General features: G+C 36.4%; 1 long non-coding RNA gene across 2 annotated transcripts in view; it reads right to left on the bottom strand.

Moving 5' to 3' along the window:
- The window catches only part of LOC120515078, a 41052-nt gene that overhangs the window by 1658 nt on the left and 22485 nt on the right, over positions 1–16909 (bottom strand). For both annotated transcript variants that reach the window (XR_005630582.1, XR_005630581.1), the window contains exon 2: positions 3427–3523. This is a non-coding gene — a long non-coding RNA (uncharacterized LOC120515078). The remainder of the gene's footprint in view (positions 1–3426; positions 3524–16909) is intronic.

Below are 16909 nucleotides of genomic sequence, written 5' to 3'. Positions count from 1 at the left end.
TAATCCATTGGAAAAGTAATGGTAAACAGCCTAAAAGTTGCAGCTGAAATTGAATAACTGATAATTTATAAATGGTCTTATTATTTGCTCTTGAGACCCCTTTGATAATTACAATATAGTAAAATACAAAAAAGGTTAATCAAAAAGGTCCTGATTATTTATACAAGTTGTTTATGCTCTTACAAATACATACACATTATTGTCTCAACCTTTAACCATGAACAATCCATTAACCCATAGCATTATATATGTGAATGTTTGAGGATGCTTTCTTTATTTGCATATATCCCAGCAACCTATTCATTGGTCTAGCTGCATGCATCTTATCAACCCTAAGAGTACACTTCCCTTTGAAAATACTATTCTCAGCCACATTAGGTTCTTTACTCTTTCTTATAATGTATTCTAAATACATCTAAATAATCCTATATACCTATACTAACACAAGTCTTTTTTAACAAACATTGAAATGCTATATTTTTCACTCCAATGCATCTTCAAAAACAATTGTTGTTCAAGTCACTAACAACCAAACTGGTATTTTTGCCAGGCTATGACAGGAAAAACAATGAGGACTACTATATGCCATAAATATAGTACCATCCTCATCAGTACTAAAAATCAAAAGGCCAAATTAGAAGACAAATGAGATAGCAATGATCATGTTACAAGTCCCAGAACAATGCATGAACAATCAAAGCTGAGACAGAGATAAGTAAACTTTTGTTAAAAAGATGGTGGGATGAAAGTGTGGAAAAATAAACATACTTAATTAAGGCATTTTAAAGCTAAGCTCTTCACCTAAGAAACATATATCATATCATAGGCTGTACCTAAGTGGTTTTCTTCAATTGCATTGACAATTCAGCTAATGTTCGTGTAAGTGCACAAAAAATGTGTCCAAAATAATGGGTTGTTATTTAATCATATGGCAAGCAAAACACACTACCAGTGTAACTAAGGAGTTAAATGTGTGAAAAAAATGGAAAGACTATGCAATCTCCTTATTTAAATCCAAGAAAGCATGCATTATCCTTGCTGAAAAGGAGGTAGAAGCCAAAAGCCTTCCAAATTACAAGGCTGAAAATGGAACCAAATGCTATGCTTTAGAGTAAATGGGTTTGAGTATGTATGTAAGTACCGTTTTTTAATATTTTAATTTTGTTTTGATTTGATTTGTCCAAAAACAAAATGTATGCCAGCACCACCAGCAGAAAAATGCATTTTTATTTTACTATCTGAAAACTTATGGATGGTGCTGTTATTTGCAATATACAGTGTAAGCATATGTATATTTGTATTTGCAAGTATGAAAAAAACATTTTTGCTGTTTGAATAATTTTGGTCATATACATTCATGAGTCAAAAAATAAACAATAGTTATAATACAGCTATAAAACATGAGTACTAAATGATTCCATGTCCTACAATATGGACGGTTAGGCTACAGGTTGAGTGTACAGTATTTCTGTTTTGTTTTGTTTGAGCACACATGTAAGATCTTCTATTATATCTGTACTCCCATAGTTACAGTTGGATTTAAGTATGCTCAATGATCAGATATTGACTGAACACCAGGCTGTGAAATAAATTATACAAAAAAGTCTGGAAAGTTATAAGATTCTTGTAAAAACCAACAGCTAGCAGCTTGAGGTGTTTTCACTTTTGTCAAGTGTGGTTTCTTTTAGCGGGGCTGATTAATAGTAAATTGTCAATACATGTCAGTTCACAGAGATTCAATGATATTAGAAGTCTTTAAAGGAGAATGTGGAAAAGCAGTCCTGAAATACTGCAAACCCTTTTTCATTCTGGAAGTGATTTTGGGATTACACTGGAAGTGATCTCAGGGTGAAGGTTTAATGGTCTTCTGTTGCCAGTAGTTTAGATTATTAACTCTGGAGTCAGCAGGTGAATGTAGCATATTAGCCATCTGTTATCCTAAACCCATTCCTACATTGTTTATATGTTGCACAGTTTCACGTTTTATGTTTATGTTGTGCCCATTCTATTTTGTCAGTATTAACATTAAAAAATACAGACATGCAGTAAATGGTAATTACACCTAAGTGTATGTATTATGGCAAAAATACAGAAATTACAAAGGCAAAGATTTTGAAAAAGACCTACAGATTTTAATCATAAGGATCATTATGCATCTATCATCAGAGACAAAAATACATCAGAGCTATAGTTTACCATAACGTAAATACACAGGGAGAAGAATAAACAAACAGTGCAACCAGCCACACCATGCCAGAATCATGCATAATCTAATACTAGACAGTTTCATGAAACAATTTGGCAGAACCTATATACAGAATACTTCATACAAAAATCCAAATACTGTATGTCATGATGTATTTTTTCATATTTAAAAAGGCACTTCATATATGAGGCATAAAACAGAAACACACACAAACCCAATGGAAAACCCTGTTTCCTACCCCTATGGTCTCTAAATTTTGGAGAGTTCCTACCTGCTGTCACACATGTGCGCATGGGAGGCAGCTAGAATGACCAAAAGAAGGTACTTCCATGCCAGGCCAGAGTGACAGGGTGCAGTAATCCTTTCTCTTTTATCTCTGCAGACCAGACACAGGAAATTGTACCTGATTCCAAAGATGTCATTTCCAGTTCCACCCCTTGATGACGTCATTTCTGGCAACCTGTTTTAAAAGCCAGTGATCCTCCATTTGTTACCTAATCTTTGTATTTGCAGCCTTATTCAAGTATACGGGTAGCTGTCCCCTACCTCCTTTTGATGTCAAGGTCTATTCATTTCACAGTGGCATTGTTGGCAGGATGTTCGTCTTATTATGGGAACCAGAAACAGAAACTGAGGAAGACCTAGACACTTGACCAGGACATTCAACCCTTAAAGGACCAGGTTGGAGAGTACCGTTCCTGAGCTGCTGGGTTGGAGACAGTCGCTGTGATTAAGGGGAACTCAGGGCAAGCTTCAACCCAGGGGTCTAGAATAGATCACTGGGTACGTAGATCAGGGGCCTAGAGTCAGGCTCGAAGGGGGACTCACTAGGGAATTATTATGGGCTCCCGGAAAAAGGGACCGCTCCATAGAACCCCACATAGGAAAATTCCTTTGAGAAAGGTGGGGGTTCCCCAGTCTAGCAGGTGAGGAAAATATCCCAATGGGAGTTTAATACATTTTTGCCAACTGCTCTCTAGGTTTTCAGCCTATGGGCTAAAATTGGGTGCTGGCTACGGCCAGACCAAAACAATGCCCAGCAGGTGGTGGAGCAACTAGTCTAAGTGTTGTTGCTCAGAGCCCTCCCCAATGATTTTGCCCAACCAGCCTGATCGACAACCCATTAAAAACATGGTCTCTTTAATAAAGACTATAGAAAAAATAAGAGTGGAGACCTACTTGGGAGAACCAGAACAGGACCTGTGTGAAACCTGACGTACCTGTGTTTCTGTATTTGACCCCCATTTTCACACTGTGAAGCAAATGCTGGAGATTCCTGAGACATGGTGGAGGTTTTCGTCATGGTGATGAAGGGGTCTGTGGGGAGATAGAGAGTAAGTGTTGGTGCACTCTTGCTAATCCTCTGGCCTTTTCTCATACGGGAGTGGTAACACTAAATGGATTCAAAGTACCAGCATTATTTGATTCTGGCAGTAACAGTTCAGTTGTTGTTAGCCACTTGGTGTTACCGCGACAATGGCTTAAACATAAGACAAGTCTAATCTGTGTACACTTAAAAGTCCGTCAGTATAAGTCGGCCTCATGCTACATTAGCTATGAGGGTACCGTAAAAAACTGGCAGTAGCAGTTATTAAAAAAACCTCCGTTCCCAGCGATACTAGGCCGAGACTGGTCAGAGAGTAAAAGCAGCTTAACGCTCACCACCCCTAAACAAACATTGGGCCAAGTAATTGACGCGGAGACTGCATCCTCTTCTGCCTCCACAGCATGTTTCACAGCCGGAGGAGAGATGGTTGTCGGCTTCTAACAATGACATGGAAACTCCCGGGTTGTTGTATGTTGATAAGTCATCCACAGATTCTGTGGCAACTCAGGAGGAAACCACGCTCCTTGAGGTTGCCTCCAATCCTTTCACACAACTGCACTTTCAATTTAGGCAGACTCCGGCTTTGTTTAAATGGGAGCAATGGAATGATGACTCCCTTACATTTGATAAAAATGCAGTTTTTCTAATAGAAGGCCATCACACTTAACATCCTATGCTACCAGGTCCTCACTTTGTGTTAAATAATGACCTTCTATATCAGGTAGCTGAAAATGAGGGGGAGGTGCGGTCCTTGTTGTTAGTCCCACGGACTTACTGGCGACAAGTCTGTGAACTGGCACATACCCACCTCCTGGGAACCCATCTGGGCCCCGAAAAGATTCTTGAGCATTTTAAGCTCCATTTTTTTTGGCCAGGAATCAATGAGGAGGGCCATCACTTTTGTGTATCCTGTCCGGAATATCAACTGTGGCAGATTCTTAGAAGGGACCGTGCTCCTCTTGTTCCCCACCCCTGATTGAGATCCCCTTTGAACATATAGGGGTTGACCTGGTGGGACCCTTGGAGCCCTCGACCAGGGGACATAAGTACATAATGGTCCTGATAGATTACGCAACCCCGATATGCAGAAGCTGTTCCATTGCAGTCAGCTATAACCAAAGCTATTGCACGGGAATTGGTGGGGTTCTTCTCACGAGTTGGCATCCCTGAAGAAATCCTTACGGATCAAGGGACACCCTTTACCTCAGAGACGTTCAGGGAAACAGCCAAGTTACTGAAGATAAAACATTTGAAAACATTGGTGTATCATCCTCAATCTGATGGTTTGATGGAGTGCACTCAAACACATGCTTCGCAAGGTGGTCAGCGAGGATAGAAGGAACTGAGATCAACTCCTCCCCCTTCTCCTTTTTGCATATCTGGAAGTCCCACAAGCCTCTAAGGGGTTCTCACCATTTGAATTATTATATGGACAACAACCCCAGGGCATATTGGACATTTTAATAGAAGGTTGGGGGGGAAGAGGCCCACCCCTCGACAAACATATTAGAGTATGTCACACAGTTACACAATAGATTTGCTAAAATCCAACCAATAATAAAAGCTCACTTGGAAAAGGCGCAAGCAGCTCAGGTCCGCTGCTATGACTGTGGCACGTCTCTACAGGAGTTCCGCCTGGGAGACTGGGTCATGGTACTTCTCCCTACCTCACATTCTAAATTACTGGCTCATTGGCAAGGCCCTTATGAGGGCCTTAAACAGCTGACCTTTAGGAAAGGTCATTGCCTCAATTTAATATTTCAACAGAAATATTTTAACAGAGTATCAGAGGGAACCAGAATCTATTTATGACAGCAAAGGGATCAAAGTAAGAACTAGCCCTACATAAAATATCAGATCATCACAGAACCTGCCCAAATCACAATTTGAATTCAGTGGCTGTGAGGAAACAACACTAACCCCTGTGCCAAAATGCTAGCCAATCTTTGAGATCTCATCTTATGGATATTCTTTGTCAGATTATCATTTTGCTTATCATTTATTTTACCAAGACAACAAAAAAGGAGGCAAAGTAAGACAGTAGTTAGTACTGCTGGCTCACAGTTCCAGAATCCTGAGATGAATGCAATGTCTGGACAGAATTTGCACCTTTTACTTGTGCCTATAAGGGTTTCCTGTCATCTACTACATAGTTTAGCAAGTTAGTGTTCAGTTGTCTGTCAACTCAAGGTTAGGACAGTATGAGTGACTTTGTCTTGTAATGCCCTGTAATTACATCCATAGCAGGGACCAACCCACACCCAGTGGCGTAGCTAAGGGATGGTCCGCCCTGGGCTCCACATTTTTGGGGGTGGCATTACTGTATTGGCAAAAAGGCTCAGTACAATTTGTGTGTAAGCAGCAGGGTTTGGAAAAATATCACTTATGAATGAAAAAAGTAAAATTATCTGATTTTTATCCACAAATTCTTCAAAAATAATTTTCAGACTATCCTTCTGTGACAGCATCAGACAGAGCAGTTGAAATTTATGAGGCAATAACAAAAATAAACATAAACATTACACCGATAATAATTTCTAGGAAGATAAACAACTAATATACAATTTATAATTTCGTTTCGTTATCAATCTGAATGCGTTCTTGCTCTGCACAAAAAACATCCCCACCGGCAAATTGAAGCAATGCCCCGCCCCAAGCGGCCCAAATTCTAGCTATGCCACTGCCTACACCCTAAAGCTACAGTGTAATGTTTAAATACAATGAAAGGTTTAGTTCTCGAACACTACTCTATTTTAAGTGAGTTAATGCCACTCTCTCAAGATGTGCTGCTTAGTGACAAGCATCTGAATGGTGTGTGTAGTTCAGTAGAATGTTCTGGGTGTAGACCTCCTTACTTTATCTAAGCTGAAACACTTTTCTTTTTTTTTTTTTTTTAAGTGTACTTCGTTTAAAACAGTTGGAATTTGTTTATTTGTACTATGTGCCTTGTGTTAGCACATGTCAGCATCCATTAAATATTGGTAATGGCTTGTATTTGTTTAATTTCTGTGTGAATACCTATATTTCCTGCTTAAAGGGTGCCGGCCAAATTAGAGTGTATGCAAGTCCTTGAACTTTTGGCAAGCAGGTGACCTGAGGCTCCCCTTTAATTGGTTGCTTTCAGATTTTTCCAGGGATGCAGCTCTCTGCACCCTAGACACTCCCACATTTATTGGCTGAGAATTAGTGTTGTTTTAGATTTTTTTTAATGTAATGCGATTGGACACTCGTTGGCACACTATTTCAAGTTCATGTCACTGGTTCACAGTTCACATCCACCATTAACGCAACTACTGATGAGCGAGGGCAACTTTAGAGTGTTTACCAAACTTTTTGATTTCTGAAGTTGCTATATCTTTAATGAAACACCCCTTCATAAAGTGTGATTGAGGACAAGCTTACATACGGACTTTTTCCTACTCTTGTTATGACAAATGGAGTTGGCTACCTGGATATGGTGTAAATAATGCCTTTTTTTGTTGTTGTTATTGAAGGGTTGCGGACATTGATGGGAGATATGAGACTTAAAACCATCTTTCTGAAAAATGCAAGTGGCATGAAAGTAGATGTAGTCATCCAGACTAAATTTAGAGTAATTTTTTTGGCAGGCTTATAATTGCTGAACAGCTAAATGAAGGCTACGAGATTTGCATTAGTAAGGCAACAACAAGGTGACCATAAATCAATACATCCTGTCCAGAATAACAGACTGTGTGAACTTTTGTAGAGAATTTGAATTGGCTTTGCATGGCCATGATGATAGTGACAGTTCTGATAAGCCCAGGATTTTCCATGGGTTTGTGGATTTTGTTGCCTCTCTCGATGGAGTGTTGAAAGAGCACCTTAAGGAAGCCACTGTATTTAAGGGAACATCAAAATCTGTACTGAACAAGCTTTTGGTCTCCCCAGAACACTTGGCACCATACATGCTGGACTGGCTTTTGGGTAGCACGGTCATCTGTGCGTGTTTTTATATTGTCACTGCCCTGTATTTTAATATTTCATTTTATTCTATGTTGTATTATTCAGCACTTTATGACTTTTGTCTGTGATAGGCACTTTATAGATAAATTTTTACTTACTTAAAAAAAAAAAAAAAAAAAAAAAGGTGTTTATTTTGGCACAAGTACAATAAGTAAATCAAAAAGTATTATTTTAGTATTACTAATGGAACTTGAGTAACTTTTCAGAATTTCAAAGTTTTAAATGTGTTGTTTTAAGTGAGATTTAGGTTATAATAACTTTATATTACGAACAATTTATGACACATGGCATGTGATATGAAGTAAATATGTTAAAGTTTTATTGTGACTTTGAAAATATGACTTAAAAAAAAAAAGAAAAAAAAGGTTAGTCTGCCACCCATTCAGAAGCCTAAATTTTAAACTCTTAATCTGTTGGTGTCCTGCAGCCTATCAAACCTTAGAGATTTACATATTTGTCTACTTATTAGTAAGTTTTTCAAAGTATATACAATCTTTCTCAGAAACACCATAACTCAAGAGAGGCTGAATACATTGGCCATGCTGTCAACAGAAAAAAGAGACTGGTGACTTAAATTACTCAATTTAAATTAGAAAGTAAGTGAGGACAACATTTATGTTCAGTTAGTGCTACTGGGCAGTGTGTAGGCAACATTACAGTTTGTGTGCATGTTTTTTCTTTTCTATTCTACTGAGCTGTGAAGTGCTGCTTCAGTTTGCTGCGCCCAAAAAACACTGCACCACCTTCACCAGCTGCCAATGAGATACACACTTATGATATGCCTCTGACCTAATCTAGTGATATAATCTAAAATCATAATCTGTATTTATGACTTTTCATAATGCATACTGTTATAGGTTAATCGATTGTACAATATATAGGCATTGGGCTAAAGAACTGCATAGCTATATCCAAATTACTTTAAGGATCATGTTTAGCTCAGTGTATAACTCAGGACACATTCTTAGAATAGGTACTTTTCTGTACCATATATTCTTGACCTTAGACCCAGACTATAAAATCTGAAACAAAGGTCAAATTAGTAAATTAAGTCTTCTCTTACATGCTTTTGGTCTGTTGCTTTGAAGCACAAAAGAGACATCTCTAAGAATATCAAGAAGGTACAGTCATTTTTTTCCATCAGCCAAAGCAGTTTCTAACTGAACAATCAAAGGTCACAGGTCAAATTCTTTTACATCTGCTTTTTATCTTTGTAGAATGTTTATCAAACTTGACTTTCAGGAAGCCAGAGTCACAATTTTAACCTTCCTAAGGATGAGTATTTGAGATTTCTAAAACATCATAGAGTTTGGCTTTGTTATGGCTGGACCTTTGGTAAAGCAAACAGGACCATATCACATTAGTAGAAGGGCTGATGGTAATTCTGTAGCTTCTACATTCATTCAAATTGCTGAAAAACTGGAAGGTGACAAAAAGATAAAATGCTTTTGTGTAGATATTCTAAGACAATTTCAGTAATAACAAGATAAGGCTAGCAGCCCATTTACCATAAGCATCGATTATAGGATGTTTTCCTTATTTTGGGTTATATAACAGTTTAAAGTTATGGCATTAATTTAAAGTTAAAAGAAACTATTTACTATGGAAAAAGAAAAATCTATATATACAAAATAAAATTGTAACTGTCTGTTAAAACTTAACATGATTTCTACAGATCTGAAGAAAATAAGATTAAGATCACAAAAACCTTAATTAAACCTCTGTAATCTTAGAGCAAATTTTGTGCCTTTGTGTTTTTATATATATTGCATGCTTTTTATATTTTTTTAATACATTCTATATCTGATCTTTCTTAAGAAACATCAGTTTTCAAAGCTTGGAGTTTACTTGCAATACTAATACTGTTTGTTTTGAAGTTTTGTTTGGGGTGAGTTGAGAAGTAAAAATAAAAATTAAGTGATAGTGAAAGGCAAGTCCCTACATGAACAACATACCTAGTTGTGTGAATGTCTGTGAGCATTTGCTGGGGTGTGTTTGTTCACTAAGGATTTTATTTTATTTTTGCCATATAAAATTCTAAATCTGTTAGGACTGAAGAAAGCTGTGAGTGTGTATTGTAACACCTTTTTAATGACACAAAAACAAAAGGGCTTCTTATTGAAAAAACAATACTATATGTAAAATATATTTTTAATTTTCTTCTTAGCCATGTTACATGGAGACTGGTATCATTCAGAAAACAAACAAAAGTAAATGATATGGTATCATACTGTATGTGTAAACATGTTTGTGCACAAGAAATAAATAAGAAATGAAGACATACAAAAACTGTTTAATTAGTTACATTAGTCTATAATTAATAAAGCTAAATAACAAAAGAATTCTATAAATTAAGTGGCCTAGTGATGTAGCATTGTCATCTCAGAGTATCCAGATTTACCTCCACAGGGACTGGTGCATGGCACAAAAAGTATATTAAAGATGTCATTGGTTTCATATATACAATGTCAAGTTTGTTTGAATGAAATCATTGGATATACACAAAAAGTACCATGAATGTCACCCATTGCACAGTATACTATAGATTTCTTTGCACTGAACAAAGAACCACTTTTACACTAAAACCAATTGCAATTAATCTGTTGATTTGTATTTGTTTTCGTTTGGATCAATTCACTGCTTCTACAGTATACATATAGTATGGAAACTGACATTAAAACTGACTACCTTACATTGCAACAAAACTCAGTAGCAGTTTTTTCTCTCATTGTTACACCCATTAAACATAGGCTTTAGCTAATGTGCAAACTTCTGTTAAATCAGAATAGACTTCAATAGACTTGAAGGGTTTATTTCCTTTCACGAAAGGTAATCCAATCATCAGCTGGTGCTGGCACAGACACACTTGCATAAGCAGGCAATCAGAATGTTGCATATCAGAAAACCGCTCATTACCTTCCTATCATTAGCCTTGCTAATAACAAAAAGCATTTTTGGGTGTTGGGTGTAGGGTGAGCCTGATTTTATAATAGATTTTATAATTTTCTGTAATATGTGTACTTACATAGTCTGTCCGTTTTATAAATATCCAGAGTAAATAACTGATATCAACATATTTCATACAGAATCTTTTATGAACATTTGCAAATGAAATAGTGTGAGACTTTGCTCAAATGACTCTAACATCAAAGACTGGGCACCACTAAAACACTGAAAGTTTATGAAAGACACACTTTGAACACTTTAAAGACCTAAAATAGATGGAATAAGTAAACATAAGTAAAACTACAATAGTATAGTGAGAGAGAAATTTCTGTTATTGCTTAACGTAAAAATTGCTGCATTGTTATTAAGTGACTTTTACAAAAATTGAAATAAAATCATAACTAACGCGTGCACTAAAAGTACAGTAGACATCATAATTATCACAGTCAAACATGTTTTTTGGTTCATAAAGTTTATGTCTTGGCAATGTCCAAATTTCTATCTCCTAGAGAAAAGCTTCACATTGCACAAATATACATACATTGATGTGAAAAACTATTTGCCCCGTTCCTGATTTCTTATTCTTTTGCATGTTTGTCACACAAAATGTTTCTGATCATCAAACACATTTAACCATTAGTCAAATATAACACAAGTAAACACAAAATGCAGTTTTTAAATGATGGTTTTATTATTTAGGAGAAAAAATCCAAACCTACATGGCCCTGTGTGAAAAAGTAATTGCCCCCTGAACCTAATAACTGGTTGGGCCACCCTTAGCAGCAATAACTGCAATCAAGCGTTTGCGATAACTTGCAATGAGTCTTTTACAGCGCTCTGGAGGAATTTTGGCCCACTCATCTTTGAAGAATTGTTGTAATTCAGCTTTATTTGAGGGTTTTCTAGCATGAACCGCCTTTTTAAGGTCATGCCATAGCATCTCAATTGGATTCAGGTCAGGACTTTGACTAGGCCACTCCAAAGTCTTCATTTTGTTTTTCTTCAGCCATTCAGAGGTGGATTTGCTGGTGTGTTTTGGGTCATTGTCCTGTTGCAGCACCCAAGATCGCTTCAGCTTGAGTTGACAAACAGATGGCCGGACATTCTCCTTCAGGATTTTTTGGTAGACAGTAGAATTCATGGTTCCATCTATCACAGCAAGCCTTCCAGGTCCTGAAGCAGCAAAACAACCCCAGATTGCAGTTATTGCTGCTAAGGGTGGCCCAACCAGTTATTAGGTTCAGGGGGTAATTACTTTTTCACACAGGGCTATGTAGGTTTGGATTTTGTTTCTCCCTAAATAATAAAAACCATCATTTAAAAACTGCATTTTGTGTTTACTTGTGTTATATTTGACTAATGGTTAAATGTGTTTGATGATCAGAAACATTTTGTGTGACAAACATGCAAAAGAATAAGAAATCAGGAAGGGGGCAAATAGTTTTTCACACCACTGTACACTATACTGTATATAATATATTGAAATGTAAAATAAATCAATAGACACTTATTTGGCACACTACTAGCAAGACTCCTTTTGCCTCCAAACAACCTGAATTCTTCTAGTGTTTATTGCACTATTTTGTGTAAGTAGAAACTTCACTGTGCTAAAATGATGGTGTAGAGTACAATCAATAATACCATGTTCAAAGTCTCTTAGTTCAAATATCTTACCTAATCAGACTTTTTGATCATGTTTCATGCTATACACAATATACAGAGTTTATATGATTTGCCGTTTGGAAGTGTAGGCAACTTGCATTAATAATCAGGTTAACCTAAAAAGAGTCAATTTAGTGTATCATCAAAAACCTTATCTTAAATACTTTAGGTGCCTTTTTGTCATGTAAATTACCTGCACAAATAATATTTCAGAAATTTACATTATTCATATAACACAAAAATACACAGTCCCAATCAAAGTGGCTTATTAGTAGTTGCAGTTAGAATTTTAAGAAGCCTGTCATCTTGAGAGTGTGGTGAACACTCAAATAAGATATATAAAGTAAACTCTAACTTTATATTTGTATAGAAGGATTTATAAATTTTTGCAAAATTAACCTGAAATTGAAGTTGGAGAAACTACTTATGAACTAGAGATTTATTTGTATTTGTTGCTTTTATTTGTTATTTCCTGAATTATTTTCTGTTTAACTGAAGCAGTCAGTACTATTTGAAGCAAATAAACATTTTAATTGGCCTGCATAATTAAAAAGTACCCTAAACTAAATGACTGAATTTTCTCCTTGTCATTTTTTTAGACATAACTGGAGTTATAATTCTTAAAGATATTGGGTTAAAATGCAATGTTTTTAGTAAAGGCATAACAATGGATAACCTGAAGAAATTGAGTATAATGACAACCAATAAAGATTCATTCAGAATATTAAGGAAGGACAGCATTTTCACAATCTAGTTGGATCTAATTTTTTACTATGCAGAAATACATAACATATTGTGATCCACGTGGTACCAGATTTGAAACAGACCGATTAATCCACAGTCTCATGCTACTCAGTTTCAGTATAAAATATACACAGTTTCATTATTTCTAATGTTAAATGCAGTTTGTTACTTTCAAGTGATTTTTTTTTTCATAACAAAATCATAGAGTTATTTATATTTTCATCAACTAATTATATGCACAGCTGTTTATGTAAGGGTAGTTTTCATGGTATTTATTATCAGTCTATATGGTAAATGTACATTTCCATATACAGTATTCAGAAGTTTTTAGCATTCTAATTTTGAACCATATATGGCATCATTAAAACATGTTACATCTCTTTTTCATTTTACTCATCACTGCAGTAATTTAAGAAAAGCTGGTTTATCTAAAATCTGTTTAATCAAGTGTACTATTTACAAGTAAGTTAATCTACTGTACAATAACAAGGCCGAGTTGTTGGAAGAATAAATAAATCGTGAAGTACAGTTGTTTAAGAACTCTGATTCTTAGTGACACATTTATTGGCATGAGCAGTAACAGATTAATTAAATTGTTTTGATATAATTAGACATTTAAATGTTAACATGATAAACAGACAAAATGCATAGTTATAAAAGTTTGTAGAACCAATTTTCAAATACAAGTAATTTAGGGACATGACAAGTTTACTATTGGTATCCAATTTAGCTGAGTTTTAAGCTATACATTTTACATCAATGATGGCTCTCTATCATATGTTAAAAGTATTCAGATTCCTTAGGTATTGACACCAGGATGGTGTTACTGGACTTTAGTTCTGCATACAATACAGTTATACCAGACCTGCTCCACAGCAATTACTGCATATGAACTCAAACATTGCTTCAAGTCTATGTTTATCTGTATATTTACTTCCTAGGAATAGATGACAGACTAATTACTTGGCAGCAGCTAGTCAGAATCCCATGTAATCATCTCAGGAGTGAATTCTGTCACAGCTCCTTTTCTCCCTCTATGCCAATATATTTACATGTTCCTTAATAACCTGGTTATTCACAGAAACCTGGCTTCTAAAATGCTATGTAAACTCTTATACAGAGTAGAAAAAACAGGTTATAAGTACCTGGTTAACAAAGGCAGATTTCTCTGGGAATAATTTGGTTATGTGGCCATGTAAACCCTTAACTGGGTTACAGTTAAGGATTTTGTAGCCTTTGGATGTCCTTTGCAGTCTGTCAGCCTGTGCATGCGTTTGCTTTGTACATGCTTCCAGAAGCCATAAGACGACGATGATGGAAGTGTCTACGTGATAAATACCCAGAGGCAAATGCTTAGGCAATCACTTTATACCTTCTCCTGGCTGAAATAATCTGTTTCACTATTTCAGAAATTACTAAATTTAAGATGAACATTTACTGAGCTCCCTCTCAAAGCCAAGGATAAAAGGGTGTGCTGCATGCAATCCAGTAACAGAAAAAATATCAATAAAGTGTCAGTTTGACTGAACATACTTAAAAAAAAAAAAGAAACTTATCACAGGCTTCATGCTGGTTTTCAGATTCATGGCGACCAATAATAACATTTAACTCTTTTTTTCTCCACAGTTTTATGACATCAAAGCATTTTGACAATGGAGAATTCCAGAAGATTATTTGGTTTCTGCCTTAATCAGGTTACTCACCTTTTCCAGCTTATATGTGTGTATGTAATGGGACTGAATTACTGTACCTCTAATAAATTCATTTAAAAAATTGTTGGCTATTTCATCAGGCACAACCTACTATGAGTCAAGGTTTTATATATGTAGTTCACTTATAAATAATGCTCAACCACCTGTGTCAAGTTAAGTACAGTAGTTTAATGTGACTCAATTAGTGATCACACTTTTTTATGGAGCTTGTTTCCTCTGTAAATTTTGATTTAGTTGAACATCTTCACACTCACGACAAAAATCAGCAACATGTTGTTTAGACAGCAGAGAGAATTACTGCCATGAAACTGTACTCTACACAAGATCAATTAATCTGGGATCCAGAAACACACAGACAAAATATTAAAAGAACATACTCATCCACATAACTTCTTTCCTTTGCATTCTAAGGTGCTCAATGGGATTAAGATCTGGGGAGTTTCCTGGCCACAGGTCCAAACTTTCAATGTTACTTCATTATCACATTTGTCTTGTGACACGGTGCTCCATCATGCTGGAAAATACACTTACCCTCACCAAACTGCGCCTGCATTGTTGGGAGAAGTAGCTCTTGGAGGATATTTTGATAACAATTTTTTTTTGGTAGTGTTCTTGGGCAGAATTGTGAGTGGGCCCATTCCCTTGGATGAGAAACAACTCCACACGTGGATTGTATTGGAATGCTTCACTGTTGGCACGACACAGGACTCATGGTAGTGGTCACCTTTTCCTTCTCCGAACGATCAATTTTCCAGATGTCCCAAACAGTTGGAATGACAATTCATCCGAAAAAAATAACTTTGCACCAGTCTTCTACTGTCCAATCCTTGTACTTCCTGCAGAATTTCAGTTTGTTCTTGATGTTTTTTTCTTGGAAAGAAGTGGCTACTTTGCTGCCCTTCTTGACACAAGGCCGTTGTTCTAAAGTCTTCGCCTCAATGTGTATGCAGATGCACTCACACCCACAGGCTGTCAATATTGAGCAAGCTCTGCAGTGGTGGCAACACAATTCTGTAGCTGACTTGTCAGCAGGAGCAGGTCCTGGTGCTTGCTGGACACTTTTAGCTGATCATTTTGTACCAGGGCCAAAATAAGCGAAAATGGATTTTTGTTAAAAAAAACTCATGCTAATAAAGCACTTTGTAGTGAATTAATATACATCTGATCACTCTGCACAATAATATAAAAACAATGTGAATTGCTTCCACGAAAAGTGAAGGCACAAATTTTGTAAAACACAACATTTGTGTCTCTGACAAAACTTTTGGCCATTACTGTAGAAAAAAGGACTAATAAGGTCATGCTTTTTTCACCCCTCATAAAAATGGACCTGCAACATTTAATCAAAGAGTAAACTGATAAATGAAAAAAAAAAAAAAAATTAAAACACCATATGGATTGGTGGTATAAGTGCACAACATTTATAATGGGGCTGTAACTATATTCAAAATTAAAACAATCATAATCCAGATCAAAGACACATATGGTAAAAAAAATCCAGACAATCAGCAAAGAAAATATGAGAAAGAAAATTAAAAACAGCTGTTTCAGTACATTTACGTGAAGATTTCCTGGTTATATGTAACAATAATAACCATGAGTCGTAATGAGCTAACAAAAAGATCTACTGGAAATTATTATTGAAAGGTATAAAGTAAGAGAGGGCGGCACGGTGGCGCAGTGGTAGCGCTGCTGCCTCGCAGTTAGGAGACCCGGGTTCGCTTCCTCCCTGCGTGGAGTTTGCATGTTCTCCCCGTGTCTGCGTGGGTTTCCTCCGGGCGCTCCGGTTTCCTCCCACAATCCAAAGACATGCAGGTTAGGTGGATTGGTGATTCTAAATTTGCCCTAGTGTGTGCTTGGTGTGTGGGTGTGTTTGTGTGTGCCCTGTGTTGGCTGGGATTGGCTCCAGCAGACCCCCGTGACCCTGTATTCGGATTCAGTGGGTTAGAAAATGGATGGATGGAAGCAAGAGATTGACAAAAAAGGATTTCAAAGGTTTTACCATTTGAAAATCTTTATTAATGAAGAAAATATTGATATTGCAAGCCTAGGAATTTCCCTAAAATTGCTGGTTGAGCAAGGAGAAAGCTTATAAGACACCAATGGTAACCTTAAGAGAGGCTATAATTATAGCAGAAACTGCCCACTCTGTGTATGTTAAACCCATTTTGCATATTCTACACAATAGAGCTGTGGGATAGGTTGGCAAGACGGAAGAAATTCACAAAAAAAAACACAATCAGTCTTTCAAAATCATGTGTGAAAACATTTTGTATGAATAGATGAGACCAAGTATATGTACTGTACATACCAAACACTACTCAATGT

This window comes from Polypterus senegalus, chromosome 14 (assembly GCF_016835505.1).
Source record: "Polypterus senegalus isolate Bchr_013 chromosome 14, ASM1683550v1, whole genome shotgun sequence".
NCBI classification, from domain to species: domain Eukaryota; kingdom Metazoa; phylum Chordata; class Cladistia; order Polypteriformes; family Polypteridae; genus Polypterus; species Polypterus senegalus.
Note: the sequence above shows the minus strand (reverse complement) of the source record. Positions and strands in the feature narration are given on the sequence as shown.